The sequence below is a fragment of the Myxine glutinosa genome, chromosome 4, assembly GCF_964187855.1.
Source record: "Myxine glutinosa chromosome 4, kmMyxGlut1.1, whole genome shotgun sequence".
Taxonomy (NCBI): Eukaryota; Metazoa; Chordata; class Myxini; order Myxiniformes; family Myxinidae; genus Myxine; species Myxine glutinosa.
This window is the reverse complement of record NC_136264.1, coordinates 177,722,264-177,745,968: the sequence shown is the minus strand read 5'-3', so window position 1 is coordinate 177,745,968 and position 23,705 is coordinate 177,722,264.

Below are 23,705 nucleotides of genomic sequence, written 5' to 3'. Positions count from 1 at the left end.
AGACGACCAAGGAATAGCACGATACTTGCGAAATCCCTAAAATAAGTTGTTGGCCTATGTTGACCTCAAAAATAGTTGGTGGTTGAATTCAGTGATGAATATGGCAAATTCTCTGAAAATTTCAAGTCAATCGGATGAAAATTGAGGAATTTAGAAATCTGGCCTATGTTGACCTTTTGGCCTATGTTGACCTCAAAAATAGTTGGTGGTTGGATTTAGTGACCAGATATGCAAATCCTCTTAAACTTTCAAGTTTATTGGATGAAAATTGAGGATTTTAGAAATCTGGTCTATGTTGAGCTTTTGGCCTATGTTGACCTCAAAAATACTTGGTTGAATTTAATGACCAGATATGCAAATCCTCTTAAACTTTCAAGTCAATCGGATGAAAATTGAGGAGTTTAGAAACTTGGCCTATGTTTGTTACATTCCACGTCTTGCTGGATAGAAGACTCATGGACAACTTGTTCAGATTCACATACACGGAGCAACCTTTATTCCTCGGTTCACGTCCCTCGACAAGATGAAGCTCACTCCGCCCCGACACCCGCACTCGCTCTCTATCGCCCCCTGGCGCTATCCCTCTTACATCCCTTTCATAATTTGTTCCAATGTGTTCACTGTACTGAGACCCATATGCATTTACCAAGTAATAGTCAGGGCCCTTAGGGATATTTTGGGGCCGTTTCGTTCAAATTCTTCCAAAAGCACCAAATTTGGCCCAGATGTTGCCCATGCCATACACTTTCGATTTTTGACGGGCGCCAAGACGGGCGCCCCTCCCCCCCCCCGGGGGCCCCATATTGGCGAAATACTAAATGGCCGCCACCCGGATTAGAGGAAAATCAGTTAAATTGTAGCGACCCATGGGTCCCCCAAAGCTCGAGACCAGCAACATAATCTCCCTGCCCCAGCCGGTGACGTAACCGGCGGACAAACCGCGGCGCCGAGGTTATAATTGCTTGCACCTGTCAGTCACATGACCACCAAAGCGTGCCTCGCCTGAGAGGCGTGGCTTTGGTTCTGACGTATGCTTTTTGGCTTGGATCATATGTATGCGAACCCGATAAACGGGCTTTCAGAGTTCCCGAGTTGATTATACATTAAACATCTTCTCGGACGAGTTTGTGTCTTGTCCGTCACTTCGTCCGTCTCAAGCAGGAGCCCTGCTCCTTCACTGGTGACCCCGGGTTTACGACACGCGATGGACACGGCAGTGTCCCTCAAATTGCCCACTTTCTGGGAAGCACATGCCACTGTCTGGTTCGCTCAGGTGGACTCCCAGTTCGCCCTGCGTGGCATTATGGAGGACACCACTAAATACCATTATGTGGTTGCCGCGCTCGGCTCCGTGACCGCCGCCCGCTGCCTGAGCCTCCTCCAGAGCCCGCCCGCTGACGGCAAGTACGACGCCATCAAGGCACTTCTTCTGGGTGCTTTCACCCTCTCCCCGGCTGAATGCGCACGACGCCTGCTCGACCTTCCTGAGCTGGGTGATACGCGCCCGTCCGAACGTATGGACTACATGCTCGCGTTGCTCGGCGAGCACCCCTCGGATTTCCTTTTCCGAGAGCTTTTTCTCCGCCAGCTCCCGGCCCAGGTACGGGTCGCCCTGGCAAGCACGACCATCGCGAACCCCCGCGACCTCGCCAGGGAGGCCGACAAGATCGATTCGGCAAGCCAGCTCGTCGGAGCGGCGAGCCAGCTCGTCGGGGTGGCTGCCGGAAGCCCGCCCGCCGCCCAGTCGGCGCCCGTGGCGCAGTTTCCCGCCCACCCGCCCGACGCCCATGACGCAGCTTCCTTCCCGGAGGCCGCCGGGCCGGCGCGACTGGCAGCGGCGACGCCGCGTCGCCCGGTCCCGACGCGTCGACCGGAGCCCCCGCCAGACCCGGCCTGGTGTTATTTCCACGCCAGGTTCGGGCGGCGGGCCCGATCATGTCCACCCCCGTGCACGTTCGGCAAGTCGGGAAACGGTCGGGCCAGCGCTCACTACCAGCCATGAGCGCCGGCCGTTCCGGAAGCCTGCTATTCATCGCGGACCAAGCGTCGGGGCGGCGTTTTCTCTGCGACACCGGCACTCAGCTGAGCGTCATTCCCGCTTCGGCGGAGGACAGGCGGGCCGCCATTTGCGGCCTCTCCTTAATCGTGGCCAACGGCTCCGCCATCCGCACCTTCGGCCCAAGCACCGTCGCCCTCCGCTTCGGCAGCCAGCTCTTTCGCTGGGAGTTCGAGGCGGCGGACGTCCCCATGGCTTTGCTCGGTGCCGATTTCCTTTGCGCCCATGGGCTGCTGGTCGACATTAAACGCCGGCGTCTCGTCAACGCCGAAACTTTCAGCTCGCTGGCGTGCGCCTTGAGCCGTTCCGTGCCCACCGAGCTTTCCTGCGTCCTCCCGTTGGCAGACGACTTCGCGCGTCTCCTCGCGGAGTTCCCGGCCCTCACGCGACCGACGTTTTCGGCCGTCGCGGTGCGTCACGGCATCGAGCATCATATTCCCACTACGGGCCCGCCGGTGTACGCCCAAGCTCGCCGTCTCGACCCAGCCAAACTCGCCGTCGCCAAGGCCGAGTTCGCCGCGCTGGAGCGCCTCGGCATCGTGCGGCGCTCCGACAGCGCCTCGCCGCTGCACATCGTCCTGAAGCCGGGGGGCGGATGGCGGCCATGCGGCGACTACCGCCGCCTCAACGATGCCACTACCCCCGACAGGTACCCCGTCCCGCACATCCAGGATTTTTCCGTCCGGTTGGCGGGGCGGACCATTTTTTCAAAAGTGGACCTGATTCGGGGGTACCACCAGGTGCCCGTCCGTCCGGCCGACATCCCGAAGACGGCCGTTATTACACCTTTCGGCCTCTTCGAATTCCTCCGGATGCCCTTCGGCCTCAAAAACGCGGCACAGGCGTTCCAGCGCCTGACGGACGGCGTGCTGCGCGACTTGCCATTCCTCTTTACCTACCTGGACGACATCCTCGTCGCCAGCACGTCCAGAGCCGAGCACCTCCTCCACCTCCGGATGCTGTTCGGCCGCCTCAGCGAGCACGGCGTGATCGTCAACCCGGCCAAATGTCACTTTGGTGCGGCGACGATCGACTTTTTGGGCCACCGCATCACCCGGAACGGCGCCGTGCTGCTACCGGCCAAAGTCGAGGCCATCGCCGCTTTCCCGCGCCCCCGCTCCGTCAAGGCGCTGCAGGAGTTCCTCGGGATGGTGAACTTTTATCACCGCTTCGTGCCCCGAGCTGCGCAACTCATGCGGCCCTTGTACACCGCCCTCCGTGGCCAGCCGGCGAAGCGCGACGTCGTCTGGTCCACGGACATGGACGCTGCTTTCACCGGCACGAAACGGGCCCTCGCCAACGCCACGCTGCTGGCCCACCCGGTACCCCATGCTCCCATCGCCCTCACCACGGACGCCTCCGACTACGCCGGGGGCGCGGTTCATGAACAATGGGTAAACGGGGCCTGGCAGCCGCTCGCGTTCTTCAGCCGGCAACTCCTGCCCAACGAGTTGAAGTACAGCACTTTCGACCGCGAGCTCCTCGGGCTGTACCTGGCTGTCCGCCATTTTCGCCACCTCCTGGAGGGCCGCCCATTCACTGCCTTTGTCGACCACAAGCCATTGATTTTCGCCATAGCCAAGGTCACGGAGCCGTGGTCGGCCCGCCAGCAGCGCCACCTCTCCGCCGTGTCAGAATACACCACGGACATCCGGCACATCGCCGGAAAGGACAACTCTGTGGCCGACTGCCTTTCTCGAGCCGGCGCCAATGCCGTCCACCTCGGCGTCGATTTCACCCTGATGGCGACGGACCAGGCCACCGACGGCACGGTGCAGGCGCTCCGGGTGGCGGACACGGGCCTCCGCTTGGCTGACGTCCCCTTCGCGGACACGGTCCTGCTTTGTGTCGTCTCCCAAGGCCGACCTCGCCCCGTTGTGCCGGTCACCTGGCGGTGTCGCATTTTTGCTTCGCTCCACGGCCTCTCTCACCCGGGCCGGAAGGCGTCCCAGAGGCTGGTGTCGGCACGTTTCGTCTGGCACGGGTTGCGACGGGACGTCCGTGACTGGGCCAACGCCTGCACACCCTGCCAGCGGGCCAAGGTCCACCGTCACACCCAGGCTCCGCTGGCTCCTTTCACCGTGCCCGAGCGACGTTTCGACCACGTCCACGTGGACCTGGTGGGTCCCCTTCCCCCATCGCAGGGGTTCACCCACCTGCTTACCATGGTGGACAGGACCACCAGGTGGCCGGAGGCCGTGCCCCTCGCCTCCACCACCACCGCCGACGTGGCCCAGGCGTTCATCGCCACCTGGGTCGTGCGTTTCGGCGCACCGGCAGACATCTCGTCGGACCGCGGCCCACAGTTCACGTCCGAACTGTGGGGCGCGGTCGCCCGCACGTTGGGCGTTACCCTGCACCGCACCACGGCCTACCACCCCCAGGCCAACGGGTTGTGCGAGCGGTTCCACCGCTCCATGAAGGCCACACTCATGGCCGGCCTCCAGGACGACTGCTGGGCCGACCGGCTCCCGTGGGTCCTTTTGGGCCTCCGCGCGGCTCCAAAGGAGGACCTCCAGGTGTCCACCGCCGAGCTGGTGTACTGCCAGGCCCTCCGCGTCCCGGGCGAGTTCGTGCCCGACGCCACCAGCCCCTGGTCCGCCGCGCGCCAGCGCACGGACTTCCAGGAGGCCGCCCAACGTTTCGCCCCGGTGCCCACGTCCCGCCACGGCGACCCCCAATCCTACGTCCCCCCAGCACTCCGCACGGCGGAGTACGTCTTTGTGCGCCACGACGCGCACCGGGGGCCGCTCCGGCCACCATACGACGGACCCTTCCGGGTCCTATGACGGGACAACAAGTCCTTCGTCGTCAGCATCGGCGGCCGGGCGGACCGGATTTCAGTGGACCGCCTCAAGCTGGCCCACATGGACGTCGGCCAGCCGCCACGGCTGGCTCTCCCACCGCGGCGCGGCCACCCCCCGTCCACTGCACCCCCCGCCCGGCCACCCGCCACCACACCAGACCCCCCCCCCCCCCCGCGACCAGCCAGGGGTCGTTTCGGTCGGGTCATCCGGACCCCCCTCAGGTTGACCTTCCTGGACCAAGTCGATTCTGGGGGGGCGTGTGTAGCGACCCATGGGTCCCCCAAAGCTCGAGACCAGCAACATAATCTCCTTGCCCCAGCCGGTGACGTAACCGGCGGACAAACCGCGGCGCCGAGGTTATAATTGCTTGCACCTGTCGGTCACATGACCACCAAAGCGTGCCTCGCCTGAGAGGCGTGGCTTTGGTTCTGACGTATGCTTTTTGGCTTGGATTATATGTATGCGAACCCGATAAACGGGCTTTCAGAGTTCCCGAGTTGATTATACATTAAACATCTTCTCGGACGAGTTTGTGTCTTGTCCGTCACTTCGTCCATCTCAAGCAAAAGCCCTACTCTTTCAAAATAACCAAAAGGGTTGGAATCATGTATGATACCACTTTTCAGGGGTTTTCGAGGTCGAGGAATCCAATTGTGATGTTATTTTGATGATTCGAGGTCAAGGTCAACCCTCAAGGTCATCTTAAAGGTCATTTTTGAGTCAAACATGTCGGTTTTTGAGTTTTTTGTCAAGATTTACGCGAGGTTCACCATTTTATGTTTCTGGGTTGGGTAATCGAACTCTGACCTTATTTTTGACAATTAGAGGAAATATTTACATGTCTATTTCCTAATTTTCAGGCATATGCAGTTCATCAGTCTAATTACAAAGATACGGATTTTGATGTTTTATGAACTGTATGCCATATCCTTGTGTTGAATTTTTGTGCAATCATGATCCGGGTTCATGTATACATGATTGTATACATGTCATAAATATGACGTCATAGGTCATGTGACCTGGCGGCCATATTGGATTTTATGAAAACCTTAAAAATGGATCTCTGCCTTCATTTTTCGATCGATTCATTTTGAACTTTGACCACTTATAGTACGCCATGTGATTGGATGCATATCCTAATTATGACGTCATAGGTCAGGTGACATGGCGGGATGGACCGGTATGGTCCCCGGATCATACCGCCCTTGGCGCCCGTCAAAAATCGAAAGAGTATGGCATGGGCAACATCTGCGCCAAATTTGATGCTTTTGGAAGAATTTGAACCAAAATATCCCTAAGGGCCCTGACTATAATAAGTTCGTATTCACTACTCCACACGACAACAACATACGTCTGCCCCAATTGTTCCTTTTGGATTATTCAGTGGATACAACAAAATGATACACCACACATTACTACAGTATGCCATACTACACTTTCCCACAACCCACGACACAGTATTCTTTACTCTTGCACGTAATCCATGAGGTACTTGGGTTGACGAACTTCTCTCCCCGATCTCGTTGTCACCGGCTGTTGTCCTCTGGAGGCCCTCTGTCGATCTGCCATGTGTTCATTCTGCCGGCCCTGTGGCAAAACCTCTGATATCCCAACATCTGCTTCCGTCTGGCGAGCTGTTTCATCCGTCTTTCTCAGATGTCTTCTGTTTCTCCTGTACCTCGCACCCTCCTCGGTCATCACTTCATATGATCATGGTTGTGAGGATTGCCCAGTTACTACTGCTTTCTGCCATGTCTGATGTCTATCCGATGTAGGCCTCACCCTCACTGTGTCTGCAACTCTCAGTGGCGGTAGGTCTTTGGCACCTCTGTTACAGTAGTATGCCCGTCTGCTTTTAGTTGATCTAAGTTGACCTCCCATGCCTTTCTGCACCTCTTGTTTTAGGAGCTTTTCAGAAATTGGAAGTAAGGTCCTGGTTTGTCTGTTTATCAGCCTTTGTACAGGACTGCTCCACATTTATTTTGTCAGTGTGTTGCGGAAGGCAAGCATGCTCAAGTAGGGATCTGAATTTGCTGCCTTTGCCTTCCTCAGCAGTGACTTTGCAATCTTCACTGCATTCTCGGCCTTTCCATTGCTCTGTGCAAAATGAGGTGACAATGTACGGTGATCAAACTGCCATTTCTTTGAGAACCTCACAAGTTCCTCGGCTGTGAACTGTGGCCCATTATCTGTGATCAGGATATCTGGGCTTCCATATCTCGCAAATTGTCCTTTAAGTTTGCGAATAATGGTTGATGAGGGGGTGTTTTCTAGGAAGTCAATCTCCCAGAAACCTGAGAAGTAGTCCACTGTCACCAAGTACAGTTTCCCTTCCAAGTGAAAGAGGTCTGCTCCCACTTTTGCCCATGGTCGCTCTGGCATGTCATGTGGTTAAAGTGTTTCCTTTGGCTGGTCTCTCTCTAGAGAGCTGCAGGTCTCACACTTCTGAACAAAGTCTTTAATTTCAGCATTCATTCTGGGCCAGTAAATGCATTCTCTGGCTCTTCATACACATCCGTTCACATCCAGATGAGATGAGTGAACTCGTTCCACCATGTCCTTCCTTTTTGATGTGGGGATCACAACTCCTTCTCCCTTGAAGATAAGGTCACCCTGAGTGCTCAGTTCGTCTCTTGCATGGAAGTATGGTCTAAGGACTGGCTCAACCTCATGTTGTGTCTCTTTCCATCCTGTCTGTATCATTAGTTTGAGTTGTTGCATGATACCATCTCATCTGGTATGATCTTCAATCTCCCTCATTAATGGTTGAGAGATTGGACATGTCTTGCCATGTTTACCATCTCAAACTCGTTTTCCTTGTCGACTCTTTGGTCCTTGAGGTAGGCTCTACTAAGTGTATCAGCCAGTTGCATGTCTTTGCCTGGCCGATAGTGAATCTCAGCATTGTATGTTTGCATCCTCACAAGCATTATCTGCAGCCTCTTTGGTGCTCTGTGGAGAGGCTTTGTTACAATGATCTCCAGCGGTTTGTGATCCGATTGCACCTTCACCTGTCTCCCATACGTGTACAGATGAAACTTTTCCAAACCAAACACAACTGCAAGGAGCTTCTTCTCTAACTGTGCATATCTGGTTTCTGCATCCGATAGAGCAGCGGTTCTTAACCTGGGGGTCGTGACCCCCATGGGGCTCGTTTGGGGTTTTTCCGGGGGTCATGAATGGGTCATAAATAACATATCAATTTGTTGAGCCCATTTTTAGGAACCTAACAAAGGTACATACCACACACAGTATTTTGTTCATGTATGCGCGTACGTATACGCACACGAACTGTGTGTGGCCTGGATCATGTGTGATCCAGGCTCATGCTTGTCAACTGCTGTGTGTTAGCGTTCGTGCATGGCCAAACTGTGAGTGGAGTAGGCCTTACATTTACCCATTTTCACTATAATTTCACTGTGATTTTGCCTTTTGTTCGTGCATTCCGTCGCATTCTCATCACCTTTCTCATGTCTTATTTTGCTTCACAGGTTGTGAACCATGTCTGCCAAGAAGCGCACGTATAGTGAAGCATTTATCAAGTTCGGCTCCACCTGCATTGTTCAAATGCTTCACCTGCATTGTTTATCAAGTTCGGCTCCACCTGCATTGTTCAAAAATCCGTTGGCAAGCCGCAATGTGTTATCTGTGCCAAGGTTTTGAGCCACGAGAGCATGAAGCCCAGCAAAATGAAGATCCATTTGGAGTCTTGTCACAGCGACCTGGCGGGGAAGGGCATGGACTATTTCAAACGAAAAGAAGCCGCACTCAAGGGTTCCCGCATCGATTCGACGGGTCACTGCGCTCGTCAAAATGAAGCAGTGTTGGAGGCTTCATACTGGATTGTTTATCGAATCGCACAGACTAAGAAACCTCACACCATCGGTGAAGAGCTTATCAAGCCATGCCTTCTCGAAACAGTGAAGTTGGTGCTGGGGGAACAGCAGTCAAACAAGTTCAGGCAGATTTCCCTTTCGAATGACACAGTCAAAAGTCGAATCTCGGATATGATTAATGATATTCTGCTGCAAGTAGTGAGCGCTGTGAAGAGCAGTCCAGTGTATTCACTGCAACTGGACGAGTCAACAGATGTTGCCTCATGTTCCCAACTGCTAGTCTATGTTCGTTACCTCGACGGAGAAGCCATGAAGGAGGAGTACCTGTTCTCGGAGCCATTGGCCACTACCACTCGGGGAGAAGATGTGTTCAGAATGCTGGAAGCCTTCCTCGTCAAACATGAGCTTGGCTGGGAACGACTTGTCGGGGTGTGTACAGATGGGGCACCTTCCATGGTCGGATGCAGATCCGGCTTCAAAGCCTTCGTGAAGGATGTCACTCCCCATGCCTCCTTCACCCACTGCATGATACATCGCCATGCTTTAGCGATGAAGACTCTCTCTCCTGGTCTTCGAGAAGTGCTTTTAGATGTGGTGAAGATTGTGAACCACATCCGAGGGAGCGCAACAACTCAAGAATCTTCAAAGCGATGTGTGAAGAAATGGGCGCCGATTTCACTGTTCTGATATTCCACACAGAGGTGCGCTGGCTTTCGCGTGGTAAAGTTCTCAATTGTGTGATTCAACTTCGAGAGGAAATAGCGCTGTTCTTGGAGAGAGGGTGCACCGAGAAGGAGAATCAGCTTCATGAAAAGATGCGGGATGAACTGTCCGTGATGAAGTTTGCCTACTTGGCTGACTTCTTCGCCGAGGTGAATTCGTTGAACCTGTCACTTCAAGGAAACCTCCCAATGCTACACACGGCTCGTGACAAAGTGGAAGCGTTCAGGAGGAAGATACACCTTTAGCAGAGAAGAGTCCAGGAGGGTGACACGATTATCTTCCCTGAGATGACAACTCTCCTGGATGCTACACCAGATGCTGAATGCCACTTCCACGAGGAGATCTCAACCCACATTCTGGCAATTAGTGAAGCCATGGAACGTTACTTCCCCGGACTGGACGACTGCTCACGTGATGAGTGGATCGTCCGACCCTTTTCTGTTGAAGACGGTGCAATCAGCGATACTGACGTGGCTGCGAAGGTTGAATTTTACCGAATTTGTGAAGAAGCGCAGCTCAAGAGTGACTTCATGGAACAAGAGCTCGCCACATTTTGGCTGAAAGTGAAGGGCTGTCCTGTCCTTTCGAAGAAGGCCCTGACCCTATTGGTCCAGCCCCCTCAACCTATCGCTGTGAGGCTGGATGCTCAACCATGGTAACTCTGAAAACGAAGGCACGCAATAGGCTTATGATCGACGCTGACATGAGGCGCTGCCTGTCGAGCATTCCTCCTCATTTTGATCGCCTGATGGCTGCGAATAAATTTCAGCCATCCTATTGACTGAGTATTGGCAGACATGTTTTAATAAATCGGGCTTGCTATGAACCATTGACACATGTTTTAAGACATGTTTTAATAAATTTAATACATTTTTGGTTCGCCACATTACGGTTCACGGTACTGACCAGGAATGTCTGATGGGGTCGTGGGGCCAAACAGGTTAAGAACAACTACGATAGAGCCCTGCTGACACATGCTATGGGATGTCCTTCTTGGATCAGTGTAGCCCCAAGTCCAGTGTCTGAAGCATCCACCTGCAGTGTCAGCTCCTTCGATGGGTCAAAGTACTTGAGCACTGGTTCAGCAGTAATCAGCCTCTTGATCTCCTGCATAACCTTCTCATGTATTTCTGACCAACACCAGATGACATCCTTCTGTGTCAGTCTGTGTAGGGGCTCACACTTGTCACTAAGGCCTGGAAGGAATTTGCTGAGATAGTTGACAAACCCAATGAATCGCTGTACCCCTTGCACATCAGTTGGGTTTGGCATTTGCAACACTGCTTTCACCTTTTCTGGGTCTGGTTTCAGACCCTCTGAAGTGACGACATGACCAATGAAGGTCACTTCTGTGAGTTTGAATTTCAACTTTCCTTGTTCAGCTTCAGGTCTCGCTCTCTACATCTCTCCACCAATGCTCTCACCTTCCTGTCATGGTCTCGCTCTGCCTCTGCCTCTGTCTTTCCTTTCCCAAACACCAGGATGTCATCTGCTACTGACCTCACTCCCTGCAAACCTTCCAGTGTTTAGTTTTGTTTCCTCTGAAATTCTTCCAGGGCTGTCGAGAGCCCAAATGGCACCCTCAGCCATCTGTTTCTACCATATGGGGCGTTGAACGTGGTCAAGTATGAACTCTCCTCATCTACAGTCACGTGAAAAAGTAAGTACACCCCTTGTAAAGTTTTGACTTTTTCAACATATTTCAACATACAGCTATTTGATCTTCATTTTAACAATATTGATAGATAAATGTGATATAATATAACAAATATCATGAAACATTTACATTTTGTAGTCCATTGTATAATTTAAATAAACATGAATGCAAATATCGCATGTGGAAAATGTAAGTACACCCTTGGCTCTAATAGGTGGTATTGCCCCCTTTGGCAGAAACAACTTCAAGTAGGCGTTTCTTATAACTGTCTACCAGTCTCTGACATTGACTAGGAGAATTTTTTGCCCACTCCTCCATGCAGAATTCTTTCAGCTGTGCGATGTTTGAGGGGTTTCTTGCACGCACAGCTCATTTCAAATCCCCCCACAACATCTCGATGGGATTTAGATCCGGGCTTTGACTTGGCCATTCCTGAACTCTCCATTTCTTTCTTTTCAGCCATTCCTTGGTGGATTTACTGGTATGTTTAGGGTCATTGTCATGTTGCAAGGTCCACCTTCGGTTGAGCTTCAACTCTTTGACAGATGTCCTCACATTATCATCAAGCACCCTCTGGTACAATGAAGAATTCATAGTAGATTCTATGATGGTGAGCTGCCCAGGCCCTGATGCAGCAAAGCTGCCCCAAACCACAATATTTCAACCACCATGCTTTACAGTTGGTATCAGGTTCTTGTGGTCAAATGCTGTCTTTGATTTTTGCCAAACATGTCTTCTGGTACTGTGGCCAAATAGCTCTACGTTTGACTCATATGCCCAGAGCACATTGTTCCAGAAGTGCTGGTGTTTGCCTAGGTGTTCATTGGCAAACTTTAGTCTGGCCCTGATGTTCTTTCTGGGCAGCAAAGGTTTCCTCCTGGCACACCTCCCATGTAGATCAAATTTTTGCAGCCTCTTTCTAATGGTGGACTCGTGCACTTTGGCATCAACAGAGGCAAGAGCTACCTGTAGGTCCCGTGATGACATTCTGGGGTTTTTAGAGACTTCTTTAAGCATCTTGTGGTCTGCTCTCGGGCTGAACTTGCTGGCGCGGCCTGGCCTAAACAAGTTGGCAGTTGTTTGGAATCTTCTCCACTTGTAGATGATCTTCCGGACAGTCGAATGATTGATTTCAAATTGTTTGGAGATCTTTTTAAATCCCTTCCCAGACTTGTAGGCATCTATAACCTTCTTTCTGAAGGCCTCAGAGAGCTCTTTTGATCTCGGCATGGTGACGCCGCACACTTCAACAACAAAGAGCAAACCAAACTAAATGTCTGAGGTTTAAATTAGACAGGTTCCTCCAAGATCCTCTCTAACGATGTTCTAATCATTTGCACCTGAGCTGGTGCACCTGATTCTAATTTTAGGTGTTAGAAGTAGTGATAAGTGTCGGGATGTACTTACTTTTTCCACATGCAAAATTTGCATTTATGTTTATTTAAATTATACAATGGACTACAAAATGTAAATGTTTCATGATATTTGTTATATTATATCACCTTTATCTATCAATATTGTTGAAATGAAGATCAAATAGCTGTATGTTGAAATATGTTGAAAAAGTCAAAACTTTACATGGGGTGTACTTACTTTTTCACGTGACTGTAGTTCAGTGCCAGAAACCATTCTTGGCATCAAATACGCTGAACACCTTCACCTCATTCAATTCTGTCAGTATGTCCTCAATTGTTGTCATTGGATAGTGACATCTCTTAAGTCCTTCATTAAGGTCTCTCAGATCCAGACAAATTCTCAATTTCCCATTGGATTTCTCCGCACACACAAGGCTGGATACCCAGGGGGCCGTCAAGTCTCCAGGGGCTATTATCCCTGCCTCAGTCAGCTTGTCTAATTCTGCTTTCAGCTTTACTTTCAACGCAATTGGAATACGCCTTGGCGGATGCACTACCGGCCTCTTACTCTCCTCTAGCATCAGATGGTATTTCCTTTCCAGCTTTCTCGTCCCCTCAAACACATCTGCAAATTCCTCCTGCAGCTGTCTCTTGTTGAGAGGGAAACTTTCTTCCTTTCTGGCATGTACGCTCCTCAGGTTCTCTGTGTGCACTGTTATCAACTCCATTTGCTGTGCATTTCACTTTTGGATCAAACTCACTCCATTTGTTATCAACTCCCTGCTTTCAAGAATTGCTATGCAGTCCTCTCCTACTACTACAAATTCTGCTTTCCATTTTCTTCCATTTTTTGGATTTTTTATCTTGAGGTTCGATTTCCCCAGTGGGACTACCTTTGTACCATTGTACATGGATAAAATTTGGTTAGTCTTCCACAGCTTCCTGGCATACTTCCTTGGAATAATATTGCATGTTGCACCACTGTCAACCTGAAAGCGGACCTCTCTTCCTTCTACTTCCATTGTCACATAGATCTGCCTTGCGTATTTTGACTCCTCCAGGCTGTTAATTTGCTCCATGTCCACTCTCGCCGGATCTCATGTCATGACCTTTATCTGTTCATGCTCAGACATCTCACTGGAGCTGTCGTCTGATTGATCCACAGTGTGGGCTGGTCTCCCTCTGCATTGAGATGAGAATTGGTTCTTCTTACCACATTTGTAGCACTTGCGTCCATACGCTGGGCACTTCTCTTTAACAAATTCATGTGCGATTCCACAATAGCGACACTTGTGTAACTTTGAGCAAGCTTGATAATCCGATGAAGACGGTTTCTGTGTGCCATTACCTTTCCTCCTCGTGGGTATGTGATTCACTGTGTTTACCGCCTGTCCATTAATGATCCCTAGCCTGTTCTTTAACAACTCCGATGCACGACAAATCTGCACGCACTCCTCCATTGTGAGGTCAATTTCTCGGAGGAGCCTCTCTCTCAATGCTGACTCCCTCATTCCGCAGATCACTCGATCCCGAATCAGACTGTCTTGCAAATTTCCGAAGTTGCAATTTATTGCCAGTAACTTGAGCTATGTGAGGTATGCCTCGAAGGATTCTCCCTCTTCCTGATTCCTTGTAAAGAATCTGTAGTGATCCACTGTCTCATTCTTGGGTGGGTTACAGTGTGTATCAAATGTCTTTAACACATTCTCAAACGTTTCCACGCTTGGCTTTATAGTCTGACACAACTCCCGCCCTTTACTGCCAACCAGATACAATAACATCTCGATCTTAGTGTTAGCATCTTGAGCAGCCATGGCTAAATCGAGGTACAATAACAGCTCTTCCTTCCACAGCCTCCATGCCTGTAGTAGGTTTATGGCCTCCAAATCAAGTTGTTGCGGTGGCTAAAGCGATTCCATCATCAATTCACATAACCTCTAACATTCAGTGATCATGATAAACACCTCTACTCTGGGTACTTAAAAACAAAGGCTTTTACACCCAATTAATGAGAGGGGTAATGAGAAACGTCTACTCCAACATGAGTACCTCAGAACAAGGCCGGAGAAGCTTCTCATCCTTTTGTTTGGTATCCACAGTTGACGCCACTCAAAATGATTGCTCCTACCACTTCCGACACCATGTAATAAAAACTTTGCACCTCTATATCTCTGAAACCACTCCTTGAAAAAATTGAGACCTGGCTCATTGTCAACTACTCCCCATGGGAAATAAGATATTGTTACGGTTTTTAGAACCTTCACTAGTAAATTTTAGTAAATGTTTCCCTTATAAATGATGCCCTGTAAATATCCCCATCAATTGGCTTTATTAAAGATCGCACCCTAGTTAGTCCATGCACAACAGGTAGAGAACCATAGGACCTCTCTGTAGTTATTTCATTATTATGTGTTTCAGTTAAGGATCTGTTCCCAATAGTTGAATCTGCGTTGCAGTAATCAAATAAGATAGGGCCCTTTCAATTTCCCCAATCGTCTCACCCGCTCTTCAAAGTAGCAGTTGGGCGGCGTTCGCTGCTCCTTGCCTTGATTCGGTTGTTGGCCCCAAACCGCCATTAAACACGCGGTCTCAAACCGAGGAGAAAGGGGCGGAACCACAGGAACAAGGTGTGGCACGTCGACTCGTCATCAGAGGTGGAGCCAGCGAGCTCTTGCCGGCCAACCAGCGCCGAGGTGAGCCAACCAGTAGGCATGTCATCGGAGCCGGCGGCTTGATTTCTACACGGACAATAAAAGCGGCTGCGAGGGACTGCTTCAGGAGATGAGTGAGAAGGCACAGACGAGTGAGAAGGCACAGACGAGTGAGAGGGATGAGTGCGTCAAGAGATCAAAGAGAGGCGAGCTGAGTGCGAAGGATCGGGAGGCAGAAGAGTGGGTCCGCTGACATTACGCCATCCATTCACGTTGTCAGCCCGCGTGAAACGAATACGCGCTCGCTGCCTGCCAGGGTTTCCCGCCACGACGCGAGTCCACTCCTGGAGCCGGACCTCGACACCTGTCACCTGCCTGGACCTTCTCCTCCTTCCAGCCATTCCTTCCTGCCATTCCATGTCGTGTGAGTCTGTTTGTTTTTGTCCTGGGGTATAATATAAGACTGCTTAAGGCTGCCCTGTGTCCTGCTTCTTCTTCTTCTTCTTCTGTATATTACTTTCCTTTCCTCTTCCTTGGGTTTTCGTGTACATAATTAATAAATATCTGTTATTCCTTACTTTGGCTTCTTCTTTCCCCCGATCGTTTTAGTCCCTTCTTCCCATTGAATACCTGTGGTGCGATTTTGGCCAAACGCTTTATAGTCGGGTTTAGTCCTTTGCTAACGGCTCGAGCTGCGGGTTGCTAAACCGCTTGGCAATCTACCATCACATCCGTGGTTCGAGCGGGGACTCATTTCCCTGCTTTGCAGAGAGATTGGTGAAGGTATTTGGGAAATCCTTGACCAATCACCCTGGCCAATCTCATCCCGCAAAGGAGCGAGATAGTTCCAAGACTTGGACGGCCAGCTTAAAAGACGAGGGGATTAAACCCCCCTCGGTAAGGGTAGGGCCGAAACAGAGATCCATAACAATTGGTGTCGGGGAGTGGGATTTGGACCCGAACCAAATTTTTAAGAACATCTAAAAATTTGGTCAAAATTTTGCAGCGGCCGAAATCTAGTATTAAGATCCAAAATTTAAATCGTGCCATGGATAGTCAAGGCGATCGGGTGCCGGTAGGGGAGAATGAGGAGTTAGAGGCAATCCAGGACCCCAGGGAGGAATTGGCAGAGGAGACCAATGAGGGTGCGGTAGCGGGGGTTGCAGGCGCACAAGATGGCGGCGCCTCGCACGAGGTTAGAGGAGCACAAAATTGCGCCTCGCACATGGCGGCAGGGGCTGCGCTCGCTTCGCAATTGGGAGGAATGAATATGCAGGACCTCTTTGCGCAGCTGCAGGCAGCCCTACAAATGAGTATGGGAAGCCAAATTGAGCGATTGGGAGGCCAAATTGGAGCAATGAGGGACGAAGCAAGGGGTACCAGTGACCAAATTGGGAAGTTAGACAGCAAATTGGAGCAATTAGACGGCAAATTTGAGGGGTTAGACAATAAATTTGAGGGGTTAGACAATAAATTTGAGGGGTTAGACAACAAATTTGAGGGGTTAGACAACAGGTTGGAAGGGCTAGAAGGCAAATTAGGAGGCCAATTGGAGGACGTGGGTAGTCAAATAGGGGAATTAAAGGACGGGTTAACGGGGTTGGAAAATAGGATGGCCGCCAAGGAGAACCAGATGGAAGGGGTGAAGAATGGGTTAACGGGGCTAGAAGACAAGATGGGAGGCAAATTGAGGGAGATGGGGGAGCAATCCACCCGGGAAATCAAACAAATGGGGGAGCAGATAGAGGAGGTAAAAATCGGGCTAGAAACCAAATTGGACACCCACAAGGGGGAGCTGGAACAGATGAGGGCGGCATCCACCAAGGAAATAGGAGAGATGGGGGAGGATATAAGGCGCGGAGTGAGCGAAGAGGTCGCGGGGGTGCGCGACGAGGTAAAGCGGGGTGAGGAGCGCATGGAGAAAGGTGAGGAACAGCACGGCTAGGTTACAGGGGGGAATAGAAGACCTGACACGAGGAGTAGAGCAGCTGACAGTGGGACAAAACGAGTTTGGGGAGCAGGTAGAAAAGAACACGGTGGTAATAGGGGGGTTGAAAGCGACGCAGAAAGAAATAAAGAAGGCATTAATAGCGACAAAGAAAGAATGTCAGATGGTACACGAGGGGTTGACAAAGAGGTTGGACGAGTTGACAGAGACATTGGAGACGAAAGAACGGGAAGTCAGGAAACATATAGAAACGACCAAGGTAGCGCTAGAGGAAGAAATCGAGGGGGCGCACCGGGAAATAAAAGAGGTGAAGCAGAAGTTAGAGGAAGTGGAAGAGGGGGTAAGTGAAATTAAGAAGAGACGGAGGGAGACTAAGAAAGAGATAAAGGAGGAGGTGATGGAATTGGTGCAAGGTCTGTGCTCACAGCGTGATGATGTGCTTACTGACCAAATAAAGAGCTTGCAGGTGGCGGAGGAGGAGCGAAGGAGAAGAAGCGCCGAGGTGAGTGGCGATATGCTTGGAAATGTACATGGTGTGAGGGGAGATTCAGCGAGCTTGGGTGTTGGTCTAGACCCGGGCGTTCGTGAGAGGCCGCTGGTGAGGTGTGCGGCTGGTGCAGAGTGCGTGGAAAGAGGATGTGTGCAAGGATGTCCGACTATAGGGAGTGCAAAAGGTATTGGTGAGCCAGGGTGTGCGGTGGTGATTGGGTGTGTGCAAGAATGCACCCCCATGAGTGGTACAGAGTATGTACCGGGGAAGGTGCGCAAGAAGGTGCATGAGAAAGGTGTGTAACAGAGGAGTGCATGATAACAGAGTGTGCTGTCGAGAGTGAGAGTGAGTGCACGACAGACTGTGGTGGTGAGAGTGACACGGAGTGCGAGTTGGTTGTCAAGAGTGAGAAAGAATGCACACCTGGAATGGTTGAGTGTGCACGGGAATGCACACCTGAGTTGGTGGTGAAGCGCGTGATTGGGTGTGCAAAAGAGTGCACACCCATGGTTGTCACAGAGGATGTGACCGAGGAGTGGGTGTGAGGAGGTGTGTTGATGAAGTGTGCAAACGACGAGTGTGCGCCAAGGTGTGCGAGGAGGTGTGCGGTGGTCAGGTGTGTAATGAAGACTGTGAGCGGAATGAGTGTACCTGGGTGGTGTGTAAGAGAAGGTGCAATAACAAAGTGTATGGAGACACCTGGATGTGTGAGTATGGGCAGCATCGCGTGTGGGTGTGAGCATGTACGGGGAGCACCGACGTTGACCGGAGCAGCGTTTAGGCTGACGGATAGTCGACGCGAGCCCTCGGTCCATGCCGGGCTTTGTGTACTGCGGGAACCGGCGAGGGTCGTAATCACGGCTGTTTCAAAAGAACCGCCGTGCGCGATCCGCGCCGGGCCCCGCCCTGCACGGTCGCGTCCGCGCTTTGCCGGGTAATGCGACCGGCCCGGTTCGAGGGGAGGTAGGAAGGGTCAGAACGGCGCCCCCTTGTGGTTGCGGCGTTCTGGCCGGGCAAGATTGGGCCATCGGGCAGGAGACCGAAAGGCTCCGCGCCGAGGTGGACCTTGGAATCTCGGCCCAAGTAAACCTCCTCCCCTGAACCGAATGCCGGATGGACCCAACCGCAGTAGACAAACCACCCGCATTCATTGCTCGGCTTTGCGAAGCCGAGCTTTGAAAATGCATGGACGTACTGAGAGGCTCAAGTTTAATGGACTGTGATGGCGATAGTGATCGTGTAATTGTTTGAAATTGGTAGGGAATTGGCTTGGAATTACTAGTGAGTGAAATTGTAGGGATAGTGAATATGATTGGTGAAGATGATTGGCAAATTTGATGGGTAAAAATGATTGGCAGTAATGATTGGCAAATTTGATTGGCAAAAATTGGATGGGCAAAATTGATAGTGAGAGATGCCTGATGTAGAGGGATGGTAAATTCACCATCCCTCACATCCACCAGGGCACATGAGCAATAGTTTATGGGGTTTTGGCTGTGCAAACTAGCCCGGGAGGGTTAGGTTATTGTTAGGATTTAGAAAGATGACCATAGGTAACTGTAGGGTTATGTAGCGACATGTACCTGTAGAGGGGACGTAGCAGATTAGTGGAATACAATGACGTGGGAGCGCTTAGTATAAGGGAAGACGGGGGGCGCGAGTTTCAGAAGGGAGTAGTCAGCTGAGATGATGCAGTGTGTGTGCAGGGAGTTCTTTGTGGTGAGCATGATGATTGGCATGATTGTGCATTGAGCAGAGTATGGTGAATTGTGATTGGCATTGTATTGAATCAATGGTCCAGGAGGAAAGGAGGGTGCAAGTGCCACCAGGTGTACAGGTGACACCAGGTGTGTGGGCACAGGTGTGCAGGTGAAGCACAGGTGCATGGAGAATGGTTGGATGAAATGAATAGCTGGTATGGAACAAATGGAGTATGGAATGGATGGTGTGGAGTGAGTAGTGTGGAATACGTGGAGTGGAGTGGTTGGTGCGAAAGGAGTGGATGGGGAAGATGGACCCCTTTCACGAATACCCGTGGAGGGTAGTTTAAGAGTAGGTAGAGGGTATAGGTAAATTGTGGTGGATATTGGCATCTGTGGTGCGTGTGGTAGAATGGTGTTTGGATGGGTGCATTAGTGGAGTGAATTGGCTGGGCGTATGGCCTGTTAGTGAGTGTAATTGAATGGGCACTCCGCCACTGTTAGTCTGTCGGCCAGGTGAGGCCGCAGGTAGGCTCTGGGAGCCAGTAGAGTTGTTCAATGGGGCCCGAGGATCCGGAGGACGGACCCGGGTATCCCGACGCCAGAGAGGGCTGTAGTGGGGTGAGAGCGCCAGAGGGCCTTCCCCAGGTAGGTTAGGGTAAGGAGCAGGTAAGCTCGGAGGCAACTACAGTGGCGGAGGTGTGCAGGTGATCGGACCTGCTGGGAGCGCCACACGACCCAGCCAGGAAATTGTGCGAAGGCACAGGGTGAAGAATCGGGGGGAGTGAGACCCCAAATTGGTGAGCACCACAGTTTGGTCAATGGGAGTTCGGTTCTTAGAACCACATAGTGTAAGATGGCTAATGGTTTTGCAGGGAAAGACCCCGGGTAGATTAAAAGTGTTAAAGTCATTTCGAGGATAGTTAGGATTGTAAGTCTCTTCACACCATCTACATCTACTCATCTGAGGTGATGATATGACTCCACACCATGGTTGTTTTTTTTTTGTTGCAAATGTTTGGAATGGTGAGACGCATCATGACGTGGGGGTGACATTGTGCTTGTTGTTCCATCTCTTCCTCCTTATGAGGAATTGATGAGAAATTGGGCTTGATGGCAAATTTGGTTAGAGGGATTGTTGACGAATTTGGTATTAGGGGAGATATGGGGGAGACAAGACGATAGCGATGAATTTGTAAATGTGTAGAGTTTTGTAAATATGGGGTAAGGGCAAGGGTAGGGTAGGTGACAGGGGGGGGGGGGGTGACATACAGTAGGGACGAGCTTTCTCCGCTCGCTCCCATGCGCACCTCACCTTGCATTGCCTTGTTTTGATGTGTACCCTTGCGACCTTGCCGCGATGCTTGCTGTGTCTTTCCTTCCCCACTCATGGCTTGTTCTTTTGGGTCTGGGGTGGGGGGGGGGCAGGGGTGGGGGGGGGGAGTGCGCAGGTAGCCGCACTTGTGTGCCTGAGCCGCCGCTGCATAGCCTGCTTGGACCGGTACACCACCTTATGGACCGCACGACTTGCGGCCGAGCACCTCTTTATGGACCACACGTTTTTGTGGCCAAGCACCACACCGATGGACCCCATGTGTTGGGGCCTGGCCCCTCTGCTGGGACCGGCCATGATGGCCAGAGTAAAGCTTGCTTGTGGACCACGGTGAGGTGGCCCCCTTTGCCATACAGGTGGACCACCCATAGTTGGCCCCTGTTGGCCATAAATAAAAAGTGGACGCGTTGTGTGCCCTTTTTATTATTTCAAATAGGCAGCAAGCCACAAGAAAGAATAACATCAAGAAACATCGGGCCAGCAAAGCAGAAACAAGAAGAAAGGTCATCAGTTTGTTTTTATTGGATGAAATGCATGAAATGAGCACTGGATGGTGCTTTGTGTGTTTTATGGTGCTTTGGTGCTTATTGGTGCTGATTGGTGCTTTGGTGATTTGTAATGCTCTTGTGCTCGGGGGTGCACTGCAATATCAATTGTGCATCACCGGGCATTTCAGTATGGTGTATCGGTGCAGTGCAGTGCATGCTTCTTCCTCTTTGCAAAAGTTCATATTTTTGTCTCCCAAAAGACAGGTCCTGGGTTCGCATTGTAAATACCAATTAGTGTTTTGTAAATAATGCTCCCCACCGTATATGTATAGTTTGAAGACCATTCCGCAATTCGGTTATTCTGTGGGCATGAGTCTGTTAGGTAGGATGCAACGTAGCAGGCGGGATATACTTAGTTGTTTTAAAACTGACGCACTCAAGGGTAAGGTTAATAGTAGAGGGCTACTACACCTGAGTGTCACATTAAGTAAAGTTATTTCAGGCCGGGACGGCCTTAGAGGAAAGACGGGTGCTGTGTTACGGTTTTTAGAACCTTCACGAGTAAATTTTAGTAAATGTTTCCCTTATAAATGACCCACTGTAAATATCCCCATCAATTGGCTTTATTAAAGATCGCACCCTAGTTAGTCCATGTACAAGACGTAGAGAACCATAGGACCTCTTGGAGTTATTTAATTATTATGTGTTTCAGGTAAGGATCTGTTCCCAAATGTTGAATCTGCGTTGCATTAATCAAATAAGATAGGCCCCTTTCAATTTCCCCAATCATCTCCGCAGTAACTGTAGGATAGCGTATGCTGCCGTTGCTTTGGGCTGTTTTTGCTGGCACCAAGCCGCCATTACACACACGGTCTCAAGCCGAGGAAGAAGGGGGCGGAGCCACAAGAACAAGGTGTGGCACGTCGACTTGTCATCAGTGGTGGAGCCAGCGAGCTCTTGCCGGCCAACCAGCGCCGAGGTGAGCCGACCGGTAGGCGTGTCATCAGAGCCGGCGGCTTGATTTCTACACGGACAATAAAAGTGGCTGTGAGGGACTGCTTCAGCAGACGAGTGAGAAGGCACAAACGAGTGAGAAGGCACAGATGAGTGAGAGGGATGAGTGCATCAAGAGATCATTACATTACGCCATCCATTCACGTTGTCAGCCCACGTGAAACGAATACGCGCTCGCTGCCTGCCAGGGTTTCCCACCACGACATGAGTCCACTCCTGGAGCCAGACCTCGACGCCTACCATCTGCCTGGACCCTTCTCCTCCTTCCAGCCATTCCTTCCTGCCATTCCCTGTCATGCGAGTCTGTTTGTTTTGTCCTGGGGTATAATATAAGACTGCTTAAGGCTGCCCTGTGTCCTGCTTCTTCTTCTTCTGTATTTTACTTTCGTTTCCTCTTCCTTGGGTTTTCGTGTACATAATAAATAAATATCTGTTATTCCTTACTTTGGCTTCTTCTTTCCCCCCGATCGCTTTGGTCCCTTCTTCCCATTGAATACCTGTGGCGCGATTTTGGCCGAACGCTTTATAGTCGGGTTTAGTCCTTTGTTAACTGCTCGAGCTGCGGGTTGCTAAACCGCTCGGCAATCTACCATCACATCCGCGGTTCGAGCGGGGACTCATTTCCCTGCTTTGCGGAGAGATTGGTGAAGGTATTTGGGAAATCCTTGACCAATCACCCTGGCCAATCTCATACCGCAAAGGAGCGAGATAGTTCCAGGACTCGGACGGCCAGCTTAAAAGACGAGGGGGTTAAACCCCCCTCGGTAAGGGGAGTGCCGAAACCGAGATCCGTAACAATATATATATATATATACAGACTTAGCATTTAATATGGAATTTTTTTTTTTTCTTGACTTGGGTTTACTTTCTGAACTCGGTATATCAATCTGGTGAGTTTCTTTTACGCTTCGATGATTTTTTGTTGAAAGAACCATGTCACTGATTGTCTGTCGCAGCAAGAAGTCAATAACAGGATTATATCACAGGTGGCGTGACGAAATGTACGGACAGGTACATTTGATGATTGGCTTCACAATTGGGTATATAAGGGTTGTTGCGTTCTGTATTCGTGGAAAACAACTGCTGCACGTCCACAAAAGTTATTTCCGCTTCCCCTGGAGATGGTCCGTCAACTCGACAATGCTGTTTGTAATTTATTGGTGGCTTTTCGAAATTCCGGCATGAAATAGCGTGCTATTGCTCGGCAGTATTGCATCACTCAAGGTCAGGTGTCAAAGATCCTGAAACGAAATGCTCAGAGGGGTGTCCCTACTCCAATACCGAGGTCAGGACGTCCCCACAGAACCACAAGGAGGGATGATCGCCAGCTGCACCAGTTTGTCCGCAATGGCCGTACCAAGTCAGCTAATCGGCGCAGGGCTGAGTGGCAGCAACTGACAAATGTGCCTGTATCCAGAAGGCTAGTCAACCAACGACTGGTTCAAGCAGGCTATCGTGCCAGGCGTCCCCTGAGAAAGCCACGTCTGACCAGTCAACACCACCAGCGCCGATTGCAGTGGGCCGGAGAGCACCGTCAATGGCAACCAGGACACTGGAATCATGTGATCTTCAGTGAAAAGTCTAGATTTCTGGTCTATCATCAATATGGCCACGTCCGAGTGCGCAGACAAGTGCATGAAGGCTACA